The sequence below is a fragment of the Lissotriton vulgaris genome, chromosome 4_1 (genome assembly GCF_964263255.1).
Source record: "Lissotriton vulgaris chromosome 4_1, aLisVul1.2, whole genome shotgun sequence".
NCBI classification, from domain to species: domain Eukaryota; kingdom Metazoa; phylum Chordata; class Amphibia; order Caudata; family Salamandridae; genus Lissotriton; species Lissotriton vulgaris.
In genome coordinates this window covers 731,576,214-731,588,088 of record NC_141691.1, presented here as the reverse complement: position 1 = coordinate 731,588,088, position 11,875 = coordinate 731,576,214, and the positions used below count along the sequence as shown (strand labels likewise).

At 47.1% G+C, this 11,875-nt stretch overlaps 1 long non-coding RNA gene across 1 annotated transcript in view; it reads left to right on the top strand.

Annotated features, from left to right (window-relative positions):
* Positions 1-2,302: 2,302 nt before the first annotated feature.
* The window catches only part of LOC147722504 (uncharacterized), a 68,835-nt gene continuing 59,262 nt past the window's right edge, over positions 2,303-11,875 (top strand). Inside the window, exon 1 of the long non-coding RNA XR_015310032.1 lies at positions 2,303-2,486. This is a non-coding gene — a long non-coding RNA (uncharacterized LOC147722504). The remainder of the gene's footprint in view (positions 2,487-11,875) is intronic.

The following is an 11,875-nucleotide window of genomic DNA, read 5'->3' as shown; positions in this document are numbered from 1 at the left end:
TGAAAATTCTGGACCCTGCTATTGTGTGGTACCGAAGCTCTACACTCGTGTCAAAAATATCATCGTAGCATGGCGATTTTTATATCAAAAGACCGATAATGACTAGTACACTATGCACAAGCATTTTCGTCATAATCGAGTAACGATTTCACCTCGAAATCGTCATTTTCGTTTTTGAACCCTTGGGTTCCATTTTACGCTTTACGGCCATTTTGTGAGTTGCCCTTCACATAGGCTTGTAGCTACAGTTGAATTCGATATCAAAGGACACATACACCTTAATTGACTTTTCTGTGACCTGGGCAAGCTGAAACCATTGCCCCAGGCCAAACCTGTTTGGTCAGTCCCTCTCCCAGTGGCCGAACAAGATAGCATCAAAGCACAACAGGCCATAAACTGTTCCCATCGCACACACACCCCGCCCAAATCTTACTCACACCTGTCCCTGCTCTTTTCTCTCCTTTTCCTTTATGATGAGGAGGGGCCCGGTTTTATTGGGGGTACACCGATATCTGATGGAAACACTGGACCTTGCCGGATAGTTAATTATAAACTGGACAAACTGAAATATGGACTTGTCATCATGACTCTGCTTTTTCTTTGTGTTGGAAATATGTGAATTGTCTACTGTAAAACAAGGAATGTTTGCCTAGAGCATAATAAATGATTTAAAAGTTCTGTGCGGAGACCATTCAGGAGGCTACCTCATTCAGTTGCTTTAGGTGTGACTGGGCGACGTAGCCTCACAATTAATTGTAATAAAGATGTCTTTTCATATTTCAGATTCTCTGTTGATTTCTTTGCTGCTTTTGAATGGACTACTTATTGGTAAGACCCCTGAGAAGAAGTCTGAAGTTTTTAGGTACTTCAATGCCAAACATGAACTGGATGGTATTTTTACAAATAACCCTGTGCTCAGTTTTGACACAGTCATTCCACTAATTTGGATGGATCAAAAAGCAGTATTTTTTTAATCTTGCAGTTACAGATAAGAATTGTGGTCACCCCAACCCTTTGAAAGTCATTAAGACCCACTCCTGGTGGAAAATAGGTAGTCTGGAAGTTGATAAAATGCTGATTATACACAATCCAGACTTAAATAGTAATATTGAAGAGTCTAAGGCTAATTTTACCAACTGGTTAGATAAGGTCATTATGAAGCTAGCGCCTGAAACAATCTTAAAAAGTTTCAGATAAATCAAGATATTTTACAGAAAATATCTGCACTGCAATGACTCGACTGAAGATCTTTTTAAAACAGTCACTACTCTCTCTAATTGTAACTTTACTCAACTTTTTACTCCTACTCAAGCATTCTGTAATGAGCTGGCTGAGTTTTTCAGGCAAAGGTGAACAGTTTATGTGAGGAATTTCCTTCTCATCTTAAGGCTAATAGCCTGAGCACTACTCCATCCCCCCTGTTTCATGCTTAATGAAGATCTTATCTTATCTTTACGCTGTCAGATGTGTCACGCATCTCTCTATCCTTGCGCTACGGTGCGCCGCATTGTAAATGTGGCGCATCCATGGTGGCGCAAGGGGCTTTAACCGTCACACAAAATAACTGGTGCATCCCTGCGGATATGCAGAGTGCGCCAGTTATTGTAAATCTGCCCCTTGGTTCTTTTCTATTCACAATCAGTAGACAGCTAGCTGCCTATCACTCAGGGAATGCTAGCGCTAAGCAGGGCACATGTCCTAAAAAAAGAAGTGGGGGTACGCTGTCACCTGGAGTGACGTCACAACAGAAAGTGGCGTCTCGAAAGGTGCCGAGCCCCCCGTCCCAGAGAGGCCAAAGAGTGAAGTCCAGCTGTTTGGCAGGGGGGACAGCGTCCACCCGCGTGGTACCCCGACTCGAGCCCTGGCGCTAAGACGCCTCTGCATTTGTATGCTTTAACATTTTTTAACTTACTTACTCGTGTATAAAGTTACATTTGTGAGTTGCCCTGAAGCTTTAAAACTGACCCACCCCCATTATTAGGCAATACATACAAGTTAGTAAACGCTGATTGTGATACAAACCATTAGTAGCCATTCGCAGACAAAATAGCAAATACATACATGAGGAGCCAACAAGAAAAATATAGACAATGCTAGAACTTTCTCATTCTGCTTACCACAGCATTTTGAACATTGACGTAATAAGTCTTGAGGAGGTCACAAGGGGGTAGAGTTGGGAAGCAAAGCAACGTCCTTTTCCTCTTGTATCCGGCATGCCCCTTGAGCTCACCAGAGTGAGTGGTGTTGTGCAATACACCTTTCTAATCAGCTACCTCTCCCCCCACCCTCTCCGCCAATCGCCTCTGTGTAGAAACGTAACTGAGGCCTCTGACTCGTGAGACAGTCTGCAGAGCTGATGTCTCCGCGGTCTCACCTCCCTTGTCACGAATACCCGGGTTAAGAAGAGGGTGATTTATCTCCACAGTCTCCGATGATGCATGGCGGAAGAGATGAAAATCTATTTTAATGCCGCTGAGCTGTGTCAGGTGACTGCAAGCGACAACAAAAAGCCAGGCAATTAGAGCTGCTTCCCTCGACTTGATACCAGCTGAGGGGGCTTCTGGGTATTGTGATAGATGTAGATTCCTATCCATTGATTTCTTTTGTACCTGTCTGAGGAGTTTATGATAAAGTGTTTTTTGTTTTTTTAAATGGAGTTGAGTTACAGCAGAATCTTGAAGCCTTGCTGAAGCTGTTCTCTGTGTGAGTATCATCACTGCTACACTGAGGCTATTATAATTCATCATGACTGTTTTGCCTCTTTACAAATAGCATTGTGTACCGAAGAAGCAATGAATGTTTACGCTCAGTGTTTTGTGCTCTACCACCAGAATGGGAATATATCCACATGGAGCTTTTATAGTATTCTGAGGCGTGGACTCGCGGAAGACTGCAGAACAGGTTTCTCAATCCAGGGTATATGTGACAAAATGAAACCTTCCTAGATATGGCTGTGCTGTACACTGGGGTGGATTTGCTAATTGTTAACACAACATGGTAGACAATCAGATTGAGTGTGTTGTGCAAGTGGGAAACATATCTACTAAGATTGACCTGCGGCTCCTGCCGTCTCCTGCCCTGGAATTCCTAAAGGCTGCCTTGCACAGCACACAGCCTCGCACCATAGTGCAGGAGTGAGTTGTGCTATCTAGCATAGAATTTATACTGGAAGCATACCCTTTTAGTACAAAATCCTATGTCTAAACAAACTGAACAATCCCATACAATGGATGTCTGCTGTGCCCTTCATTGCATATGTAAAGCTTGGGTGTTTTGAGAATTGAAAACATTTCTCCTTGTTAACACAGGCTTCAAGGAGATGTTATAGTTTGACACAAGGCCCGGTCTGGCTATCTTAGTAAATCAGGCTAAGCATCAGAATCTATGGATATGTGCACTGTAATGTCACAGTAATGATCCTTTGATACAATATGACTCGAAGAAACGCGCTGATAGCACCAATGGACTTTTTGGTGAACGAGCGTTTAATAAATCCCCCAAACATAAACCTAAACATAAAAGGTCATGTTTACAGTGGGAAATGTCTTTTTCACATGAAAGTAAATCACATGCAACACTTTTCATCGCTTTGAAATAGTGCTACGTCTAGTGCTATGTCTAGTGCTAGTAAATCTGCTCCTCGTTGTAATGCCACTAGAGTGTACACATGTAAGGCACGTCCGACTCTACATGTGTTTAAACACATGGCTTTTCAAAGACAAAGATTCTACCTCCTGACTTAGCCTTAAAGTCCTGATCAACCACAGGAGTACCCGTACTCAAGCTCCCGACAGACCCACCAGGACCCCAAGGAAGGCATGTAGAGACTCACAGGGTGTTAGGCAGAGGCAATAGTAGGGTCCAATCCAGGTTGAGTTGCCACTGGTCAGCTGGGTAGTTCAAGGAAAATGCCCGTTACCATGTATTGCCTCCCTGAAGCCACTCATGAGCCCACTTCTTTGTCCTGGGTAGAAGAGGGAGCAGGTCCTGATCTTCAGGGATCCTCTCAGATCACAGACAGCCTATCCAGTCCTTTTCTGATAATCTTCAAGTCCAGAAAGTGTCCTGAAGTAGATGCCTGGATGTGCCACATTTATGCCTTGCACCATCTAGAGTGTGGGGGTGACTCCTGCACACTCCTTAACCAATAGGGTAAACGATTACAGGGCAGAGAGGTGTTAAGGTATGTGCACCGTGGGCAATTGTCCAGGGCTCCTTACAAGGAGCCCCTCGAAAGTGAACTTTCTCTCTATTTGACCACGGTCTATTCTGTTTCTCTGTCTAAGATTCTCCCTCACTGCCTACCATTACCTCTAAATCTATCTCTCAAGACCAGTGTCATATTAAGGAATTTTGGGATCACAGATAAGACATATCTTTGCTGTTTTGTATGGCCTTGTTCAAATGTAACATCTACTTTAGCTTAGCATCATGAGGGTTTGAAGTGGGTAATAACATTCAAATCTGTTCTGCACATGTACCCCAAAATATATTTTGCCCAGTACCCCCAAAATCCTTAAGATGACACTGTTCAAGGGCCTACCTTTTCACTTTTTCACTAGTTCCTGTTTGCCATACTACAAACAGGCCCAACATGCCATGTCAAGACATTTCCAAGCTGCCGAATGCCTTCAGGTCTGAAGGCTGTGAGTGTGTGGGAGTGTTTATCAGGAAATCACCAGTATCCTTCCACATCTAACAGCAATATCCAGATTGTAGCATGCACTGTCCACATGTAGTTCCATAGATTGAGGGTCTGAGGTTCGGTGGTTCCGAACCAGTTCAGTAAAGGTCGTCGGAAATAGACGATTTTGGTGTCAGCGGACCGCCAATCACGAGTGTGGTGTGTACAAGTGTTTTCGTCATAATCGATCAATGAGAACACTACGTATTCAGGGATTTTGTTTAAACCCTTGGGTTCCATTTTGTGTACGGCAGCCATTTTGTGTGGTTGCCCTCACATAGGCCGATGACTGCGGCCGAACGAGTCCTTGGGACACGTACACCTTAGCTGACTTCTGAATGACCTGGCCGAACTGACTCCCTTGCCCGAGGCTGACATCGCTGAGCCAGTTCCTTGTTAAGCAGCTGGTCAGATAAAGATTAAAGAGCAGGACATGTTGGAGTTTCCAGTACATTGCACCCACCTTTCTATCTTGCTTCCAATCTGTTTCTGCTCCTTCCTTTACGACATGATTACTGATTTGGGTTGAGGTTTTATGATGGGTTTGTCCGGCCTGATCGAACAAGAAAATGGAATGTGCTTGGTCATTTCTGGTGGGCTGGACAACGGAAAATGGGATTGTCGTCATGCGCTATGTTCCCAAATGTCACAAGCTGATTGGTTAGTTTGTATGTGTTGAATGCCACCTCTGGAATGTGATTTTCGGCATAAAAGACCATGCTCCGCTCATTGAATTTGTGCAGTCTCTAGTGAACCACCCGTGTTGTGCTTCGTAGATCTCTGTTCCTGGTTGCAGCCAATAAACTTTGGTCTTTGACGTCATCGAGAAGTGTCCCGTGTCTCTGTTTGCCAAGGCAGGGGAACTCGAAGGCATCGGGCGTTTTCCCTGACGCCACTGGGTTCTAAAACCCGGTCCTTCAGTTGGTGCCCAACGTGGGGCGACTTCAGTGGTACCGGTCCAAGCCTGAAGATCGTGGAGAGCTTTGTGTGGAAATTCTGGAGGAAGGCCAACCACTTCATCGACCCCTGTATGTCGTCGTGGTCCGAAAGTCTTTGCTGCATGGTTCCACGCCTTCCGACGGCTACGAAGGACTGCTGCCCTGACTGTCGCCCTGTCTTGGAGCCTTAGACGTTTGTAGAGCGAGATGATAGACGGGTCTTCTGGTGACGCCATCGACATTTCAGGTAAGTATGAGTGGAGCGTCTCCCAGTCCTTAGTTTGTTTTGGTATCCCTTCGTGGATCGCTTTGATTTGGTACCTGCAGGCCCCAAAGCCAAGGGACTCGTGTATTCGCGAGACTATCGTTTTGAGATTTCCCTTGTAGTTTGAAGCTAGACAGTGAGCGAAGATACCTGGTCTTAGCAGATTTGGAAAGATATTTGGTTGTGGTTGTTCTAAGGATTCCCGTTTAGAGGATTCGTGTCCGGTTCCTCCAATTGGAACTCCTACGTATGAACTCTATGTGAAGCATGGTGTGGGCCCTATTAGTTATAATGATATCTGGGTAAAATATGGGAGAAAGGACGGTGTCCTACAGTGGCCCTGTTATGGTAGTTTTGAAACTGAGATTCTAGATAACCTCGAAGTGAAACTGTTCAAAAAGAAAACCCGGCCGGCAATATTTGACTCTTTTCGCATATGGCGCAAAGAAGCCAAACAGAAAGAAATTAAAGTAGCGAAGAAGAATAAACGAGAAAGAGGTTTGTCAATGGTGCAAGCTGCTATAGCGTATAGGGATAATGAGGAAGAGCAAGAGAGCGAACAGATGCTTAGGGTTAGGAAGTTAGCGGTAGATAGATGCTACCCAGTTTTGCCACTTAAAGAGCAGGAAGAAAAGAAAGATCTTGCGAAAGATCCTTTAATGTCGCATCTATTGAGTTCGCCACCCCCTTATGCACAGAATGCTACGGCACCACCGCCACCAGTTGTATCTGTGCAACCTCCAGTTGTTGTGCCACCTGTAATTCCCCCACAGCCAGCTCCTTTTCCGTTGGCTACTATTCCTTTGGTGCAGCCTCCGCAGGGGCCGCCAACTTTGCCTCCCCCTTCGTCTGCTACTCCTACACCTATCTATAATACTCCTTCTGTTCTGACTTTGGATTCTTCTACTATCGTTCCGTCTTCTCTTATTCTTTCACCTTCTCCTTCTGCTAGGCAGAGAATGACTGCTGCAGTTTCTGCTTTCTTTTCTCCTTTGTTGGGACAATCAGGTATGTCCCCTGTTAATGAGCGTAGACAATCACGTAGTCAGTTGCCTGATACAAATGAACATACAGTTTTGGATCATTTGGTGGGTAAATGGATAACGTACGCTACTCAGTATGATCTTGAGGGTGTTATGGATGTTTTCCTTCAATGGGAAGCACCAAAGCAACGGTATGTTTTTGATATGATGTGTGCGTTCCTCCATGAACAATGGGTTGAAGAAGTAGGTAAAGCTCCTAATGAGTTGTACCGAATACGTTCTGAATTTGCGAAAGGGACCGTTGTGGGTCCTCATGATGTTGGGAGAGCAGTTGCGACTATCTTGTCGTTTCGTAGTGATACTCCTTCTGAGCGATTGTTTGCGCCTGATTCGTCAGTTAGGAGAGCAGCACGTCAATATCCGATGCTTGAGGTTCCTCCAGTTTGGAGACCTACCGATCCTAATGCTGCTCCACCTGTTCTTGCGCACTTTCAACGTGTATGGGTACATGTTCCTTGGAAGCGTGCTGAAGTCTTAGCACTTAAGCAGTCTTTGCCTGATCCGCGCTAAAATCCGGCGGGATATTATAAAGAGCTCACTCAGACTGTGGGTTCGTGTATCATGAATTTAGCAGACATAGATATGTTGTTTGGAAATGTTGTTCCACAACCTACTTGGGGTACGATTCGACATACGGATCATGATCAAGAATTGGGTGATACATGGGTTAATATTAGTGCTGCGTATGATAGACAAGTAGGAGGTGCTAAGCCTGAAGATATTATTACTCTACTTCCTGGTAGGATAATTAATTACATGAAGACATTGATGCCTGAAGTGCGTGTTAATTGGGACAAGTTGTCTGCTTGTAAGCAGAAGAAAGATGAGACTGTGTCTGACTTTTTCACGCGGTTTGAAGAGACTTTTGTAGATCATAGTGGTCAGGATATGGCTACTGAAGGTGGCCAGAGATTGTTCGGTGACAAATTTGTGCATAATTTGCTTCCGGAGTTGTGCACTAAGCTGAAAGATTCCGAGAGTGCTTAGGCTGTTTCCACGTCAGCGCAGATTTTAGCTACAGCCCAGTACCATGAAAATAGGCACAAAGATGAGGTAGAGAAAGCGGATAAGAAGACTAAGGAATTGAAGACTAAAATTCTTCTACAACAAGCTTATCCACACCGTACTAATACTCAACCGATTATCAGCAGAATCAGCAATATTCGAGGAACTCGCAAAGGAACGAGTCTTCTCAACAGCGTTTTCCGTATGGGCCTAATCAGTGTGCGTATTGCAAAGAAGAGGGCCATTTTAAGAATAGTTGTCCGGTTTTGTTACAGCGCACGAATGGTGCTTCTGCTGTGAGAGGTCGAGGTGCTGAACAAGCGCCTAGAGGTAGAGGTCACGGACAGAATGGTCGTTCTTTGCCTCCACAGAACTCAATAAATAGTTTTTATTTTTTTTTAATTTTTTGAAAACCTTTATTGTGCAAGCAGAAGCGTACAAATACGGGCCTACAACCAATCAGGCCGGCCACGACACATTACGAACGCATGAAATCAGTATTGAAATTCTCCAGCAGTTTCTCGGCATTACATGAACAATCAGACAACATTAAAAGGCTCAGTATAACCGCTAGGAGCAGGATAAGAGAAGGTTAATTTTTATATTATAGTAGGAAGTATAGCAGGACCAGTTGCAACTGTTAACATCTGAATTCCCATGGTGGGCAGTTGGTAAAGCATCAGTACAAAGGAGCAGTGAGAATCGGGAGTAATAGCAACAATTGGCGAGGTCAACATACAGTCTCCCCGTTTCTAATCAGTTCCCACCATTGCCCACCGGCCACCCGTCACCACCTGAATATGTGCTGGTACAAATCAAAGAAGTCAGAACAGCAACGCAAAGACAGCCATCCACTATACTAACCCAAAGAAAGGGAAAAGAGAGAAAGAGTAGAAAAAAAGGAAGGAATATTAAAAACAATAAAGAATGAACGCAGCACCGCAGAACGTGCCCCATGGCGAGCAAAGCAAACAATACTAGAGACCCACAGTGGGGGTCGAGGCAAGTAAGACGTGTAAGTGTGCTATCATTATCATTGAAGCGAAGAAGTCATATCCTACACTGTCAGCTAACACCCCATGGAGTACCTGCGCGGACACAGCGTCCCGATAAAAGGGATACAAAAGAGCCATAGAACTAAGAAAAAACGAACAATATACAGACCCCATCCCACCCACACCACCCTGCACCCCTGCAGAAGGCTACGGCCTACCCTGGCCATGGTGCTCTCGCGCCTTGATTATGGTAATATCATCTACAATGGCGCCCCAGCCTACGCCATTCGCCGATTGCAGCTTGTGCAGAACCAGGCGGCCCGCCTGATTCACGGCCTGCCTAAATTCCATCGGGCTACCCCCCTAATGCAGGCACTGCACTGGCTGCCGGTGAAAGAGCGTGCCCTGTTCAAACTCGGGTGCACCACCTTCCAGGCCAAAATGGGCACCGCTCCGGAGTTTATCTGCTCCGCCATCAAACCCTACTCACCTGGCAGAGAGCTCCGCTCCTCCCATCAGGCCCTGCTAACCATTCCCCGTTTTCGCAAGTAAAAGGCCGGAGGAACAAAATTTGCAGTTCTCGCTCCTGCGTTCTGGAACTCCCTCCCGACAGAACTCCGATTGACTTCCTCCTACATAGAGTTCCGGAAGGGTCTTAAAACTCTGCTTTTTTCCCAAGCCTACAAGGTCTGATCCCCCTCCGCTCCTGCCATCCCCCTCGCAATCCTAAAGCGCCAAGAAACCGCATGGTAGCAGAGCGCTATATAAATGTTTTTAAATTCAAAATTCAAATTCATACCCCCCCGGCAGCGTGCCTGTCGCCCTAAGTAGAACCCGAAATACAGAAGAATCAGAAAGTAAGAAAAGATCACTACAGACAAAAAGAAGAAGGAAAGGGGGAAGAAACCCCCCCCAGTGGGAGAGGAGATATGCATTCGAGCATCCAGCTCCCACCCCCCGCCTGAACACATTTAAGACCCACTTCGAAACAAGATCGACCCAACCTCGAACATCAGGAACCTGAAGCGGAGTCGGTCATACTGTTACAGCTGCGAACAGTCCTCATCTCCATACATTAATTAGCAGTCCGCCGAGGCAAGTCCGTCTCACCCCTGTCCACTCCTGATCATTACATTAGCACACAATAAAGAGAAATACAGCAAGCAGTTAGGCATGAAGTGTACATAGGATCGGAACAAGGTAGGCCAAGGGTGCAAAACATGGGATCCCAATCTCGAGCAGCAATGCAAACAATGGCGGCAGCGGACCAAACAGATGAAGAGCAACATCAGGAGCAGCAAACAGCGTGGGTGTAGTCCCGCCGACCAAAGGGGGGAGGTGTCCCCCACGGAGCAACCGTGGGACCCCACCGAAGCAGTTCGAGTCAAACAGCCGCCGGGTACCCCAGCCAGACTGACCTGGACGGACCCCAGCGTGGGGCCCTCACCCCCATTCGCCACAAGCAAAACCTCCCGGAGACTCGAGGCGGCAGGTACATGATCCCCCAAATGAGTGGCAGCAGTATTCCTTGCAGCAGCCGGGGGAGGCAAGTCAGCACACTCCCTCAGTCGGGCCACATGTATGGGGGGCGGCCCAGCAGGCCCAGCAGCAGGACCGCTATCTTCCACAGCTGCGTCAAAGGCCATGGTCTCACGCCAGGAACACAGGGCAGCGAAGACATCGCCAATCGTGGGCTCATTCCCACAATCTTCAGCCATCGTGTAGTGCGACGGACCAGAGTCGCCTCCCCCAACAGGTCCAAGACCCAGGGCGCCAGCCGCCATTTTGTCAGTGCAACAAGGGCGCTCCGTTCCTCAACTCCGGACCGGGCCGTCGAACAAGGCCCCGCAGAGTCTCGCCGGGTCCCGCTAATGGCAATCTTGGTGCAAAAAGATGGGCCGCCAAGAAGCAAGGGGTAGCCGGCGCCACCCTATAATGGGCACCGCCCGCCGATTCCGGGCGAAGGGCTTCAAGATGTCCGGGCAGGACAACAAAGGGGGGACAAGCCTCCTATACGTTCTACCCCCGTCCGAGGCAGGCCGCGCCCCGCAGCAGAGCCCCCGGGCCACCAGACCGGGCCCGGTCAGTCGCCACTGGTTTAATCGCTCAATGGCTTCTTCAGCCGACCCCTCCCCTCGACCGGGGGTCGGCGTCGATACCCCGCTCTGGCCGACCGTTGCAGGCGAGTTCCCGGCCTGCACGTCACGGAGGCTCCGGAGCAAACAGGGGCACAGCTCAAGATCCGCGGCACGCAGGAGCTCCCGAGACAAACGGTGAGTGCAAGCAGCCTTTCACCTTCCCATAGTTCGTCGAATGTGTCTCCTCGGGGCAGGATGAAGTACAGGATTTGTGGTTCAGGCGGGAAGGTTGACGGAGCCGAGCTACAGTGCGGCCATCACGGTTGCGAGCTTGGCTCCTCCCCCCTCAATGAATAGTTTTGATCAGCAGCAAGGTTCGTCTGGTAGGACAGCACAGTACTATACGGACGATTACTACGTCGAAGGTGAGGAAGTGGATGGTAATGATTGTTAGGACAGCCATAGACAAAGAGAGGGAGTTGTTTCAGTTCCAGTAGATCAGAGTGGACCTTATGTTGAAGTGATTGCATCAGGTGTGTCAGAGCCTTTTCTGTTAGATACTGGTGCTACAAAGAGTTCTATAATGCACTCTAAACTCCCTGGCGCACCTTTGTCTGGCTTTGAGAATGTTTCTGTAGGTTTTTCTGGTGCCCCGGTTACAAATCTGATTTCTTCTCCGTTTTCTCTTTCTGTTGGACCTCGTAAATTTGAAGCACCCCTCATTTTGACTACAGGTTGTGGTGAGGACTTGTTGGGATTGGATTTATTGAAAAGATTGTATGCGACGTTGTATTGTTCTCCGTCAGGAGTACATCTTACGTTGGATGAGAGAGTGATCTCTCCGATGTACATGTCGAAAGACAGACT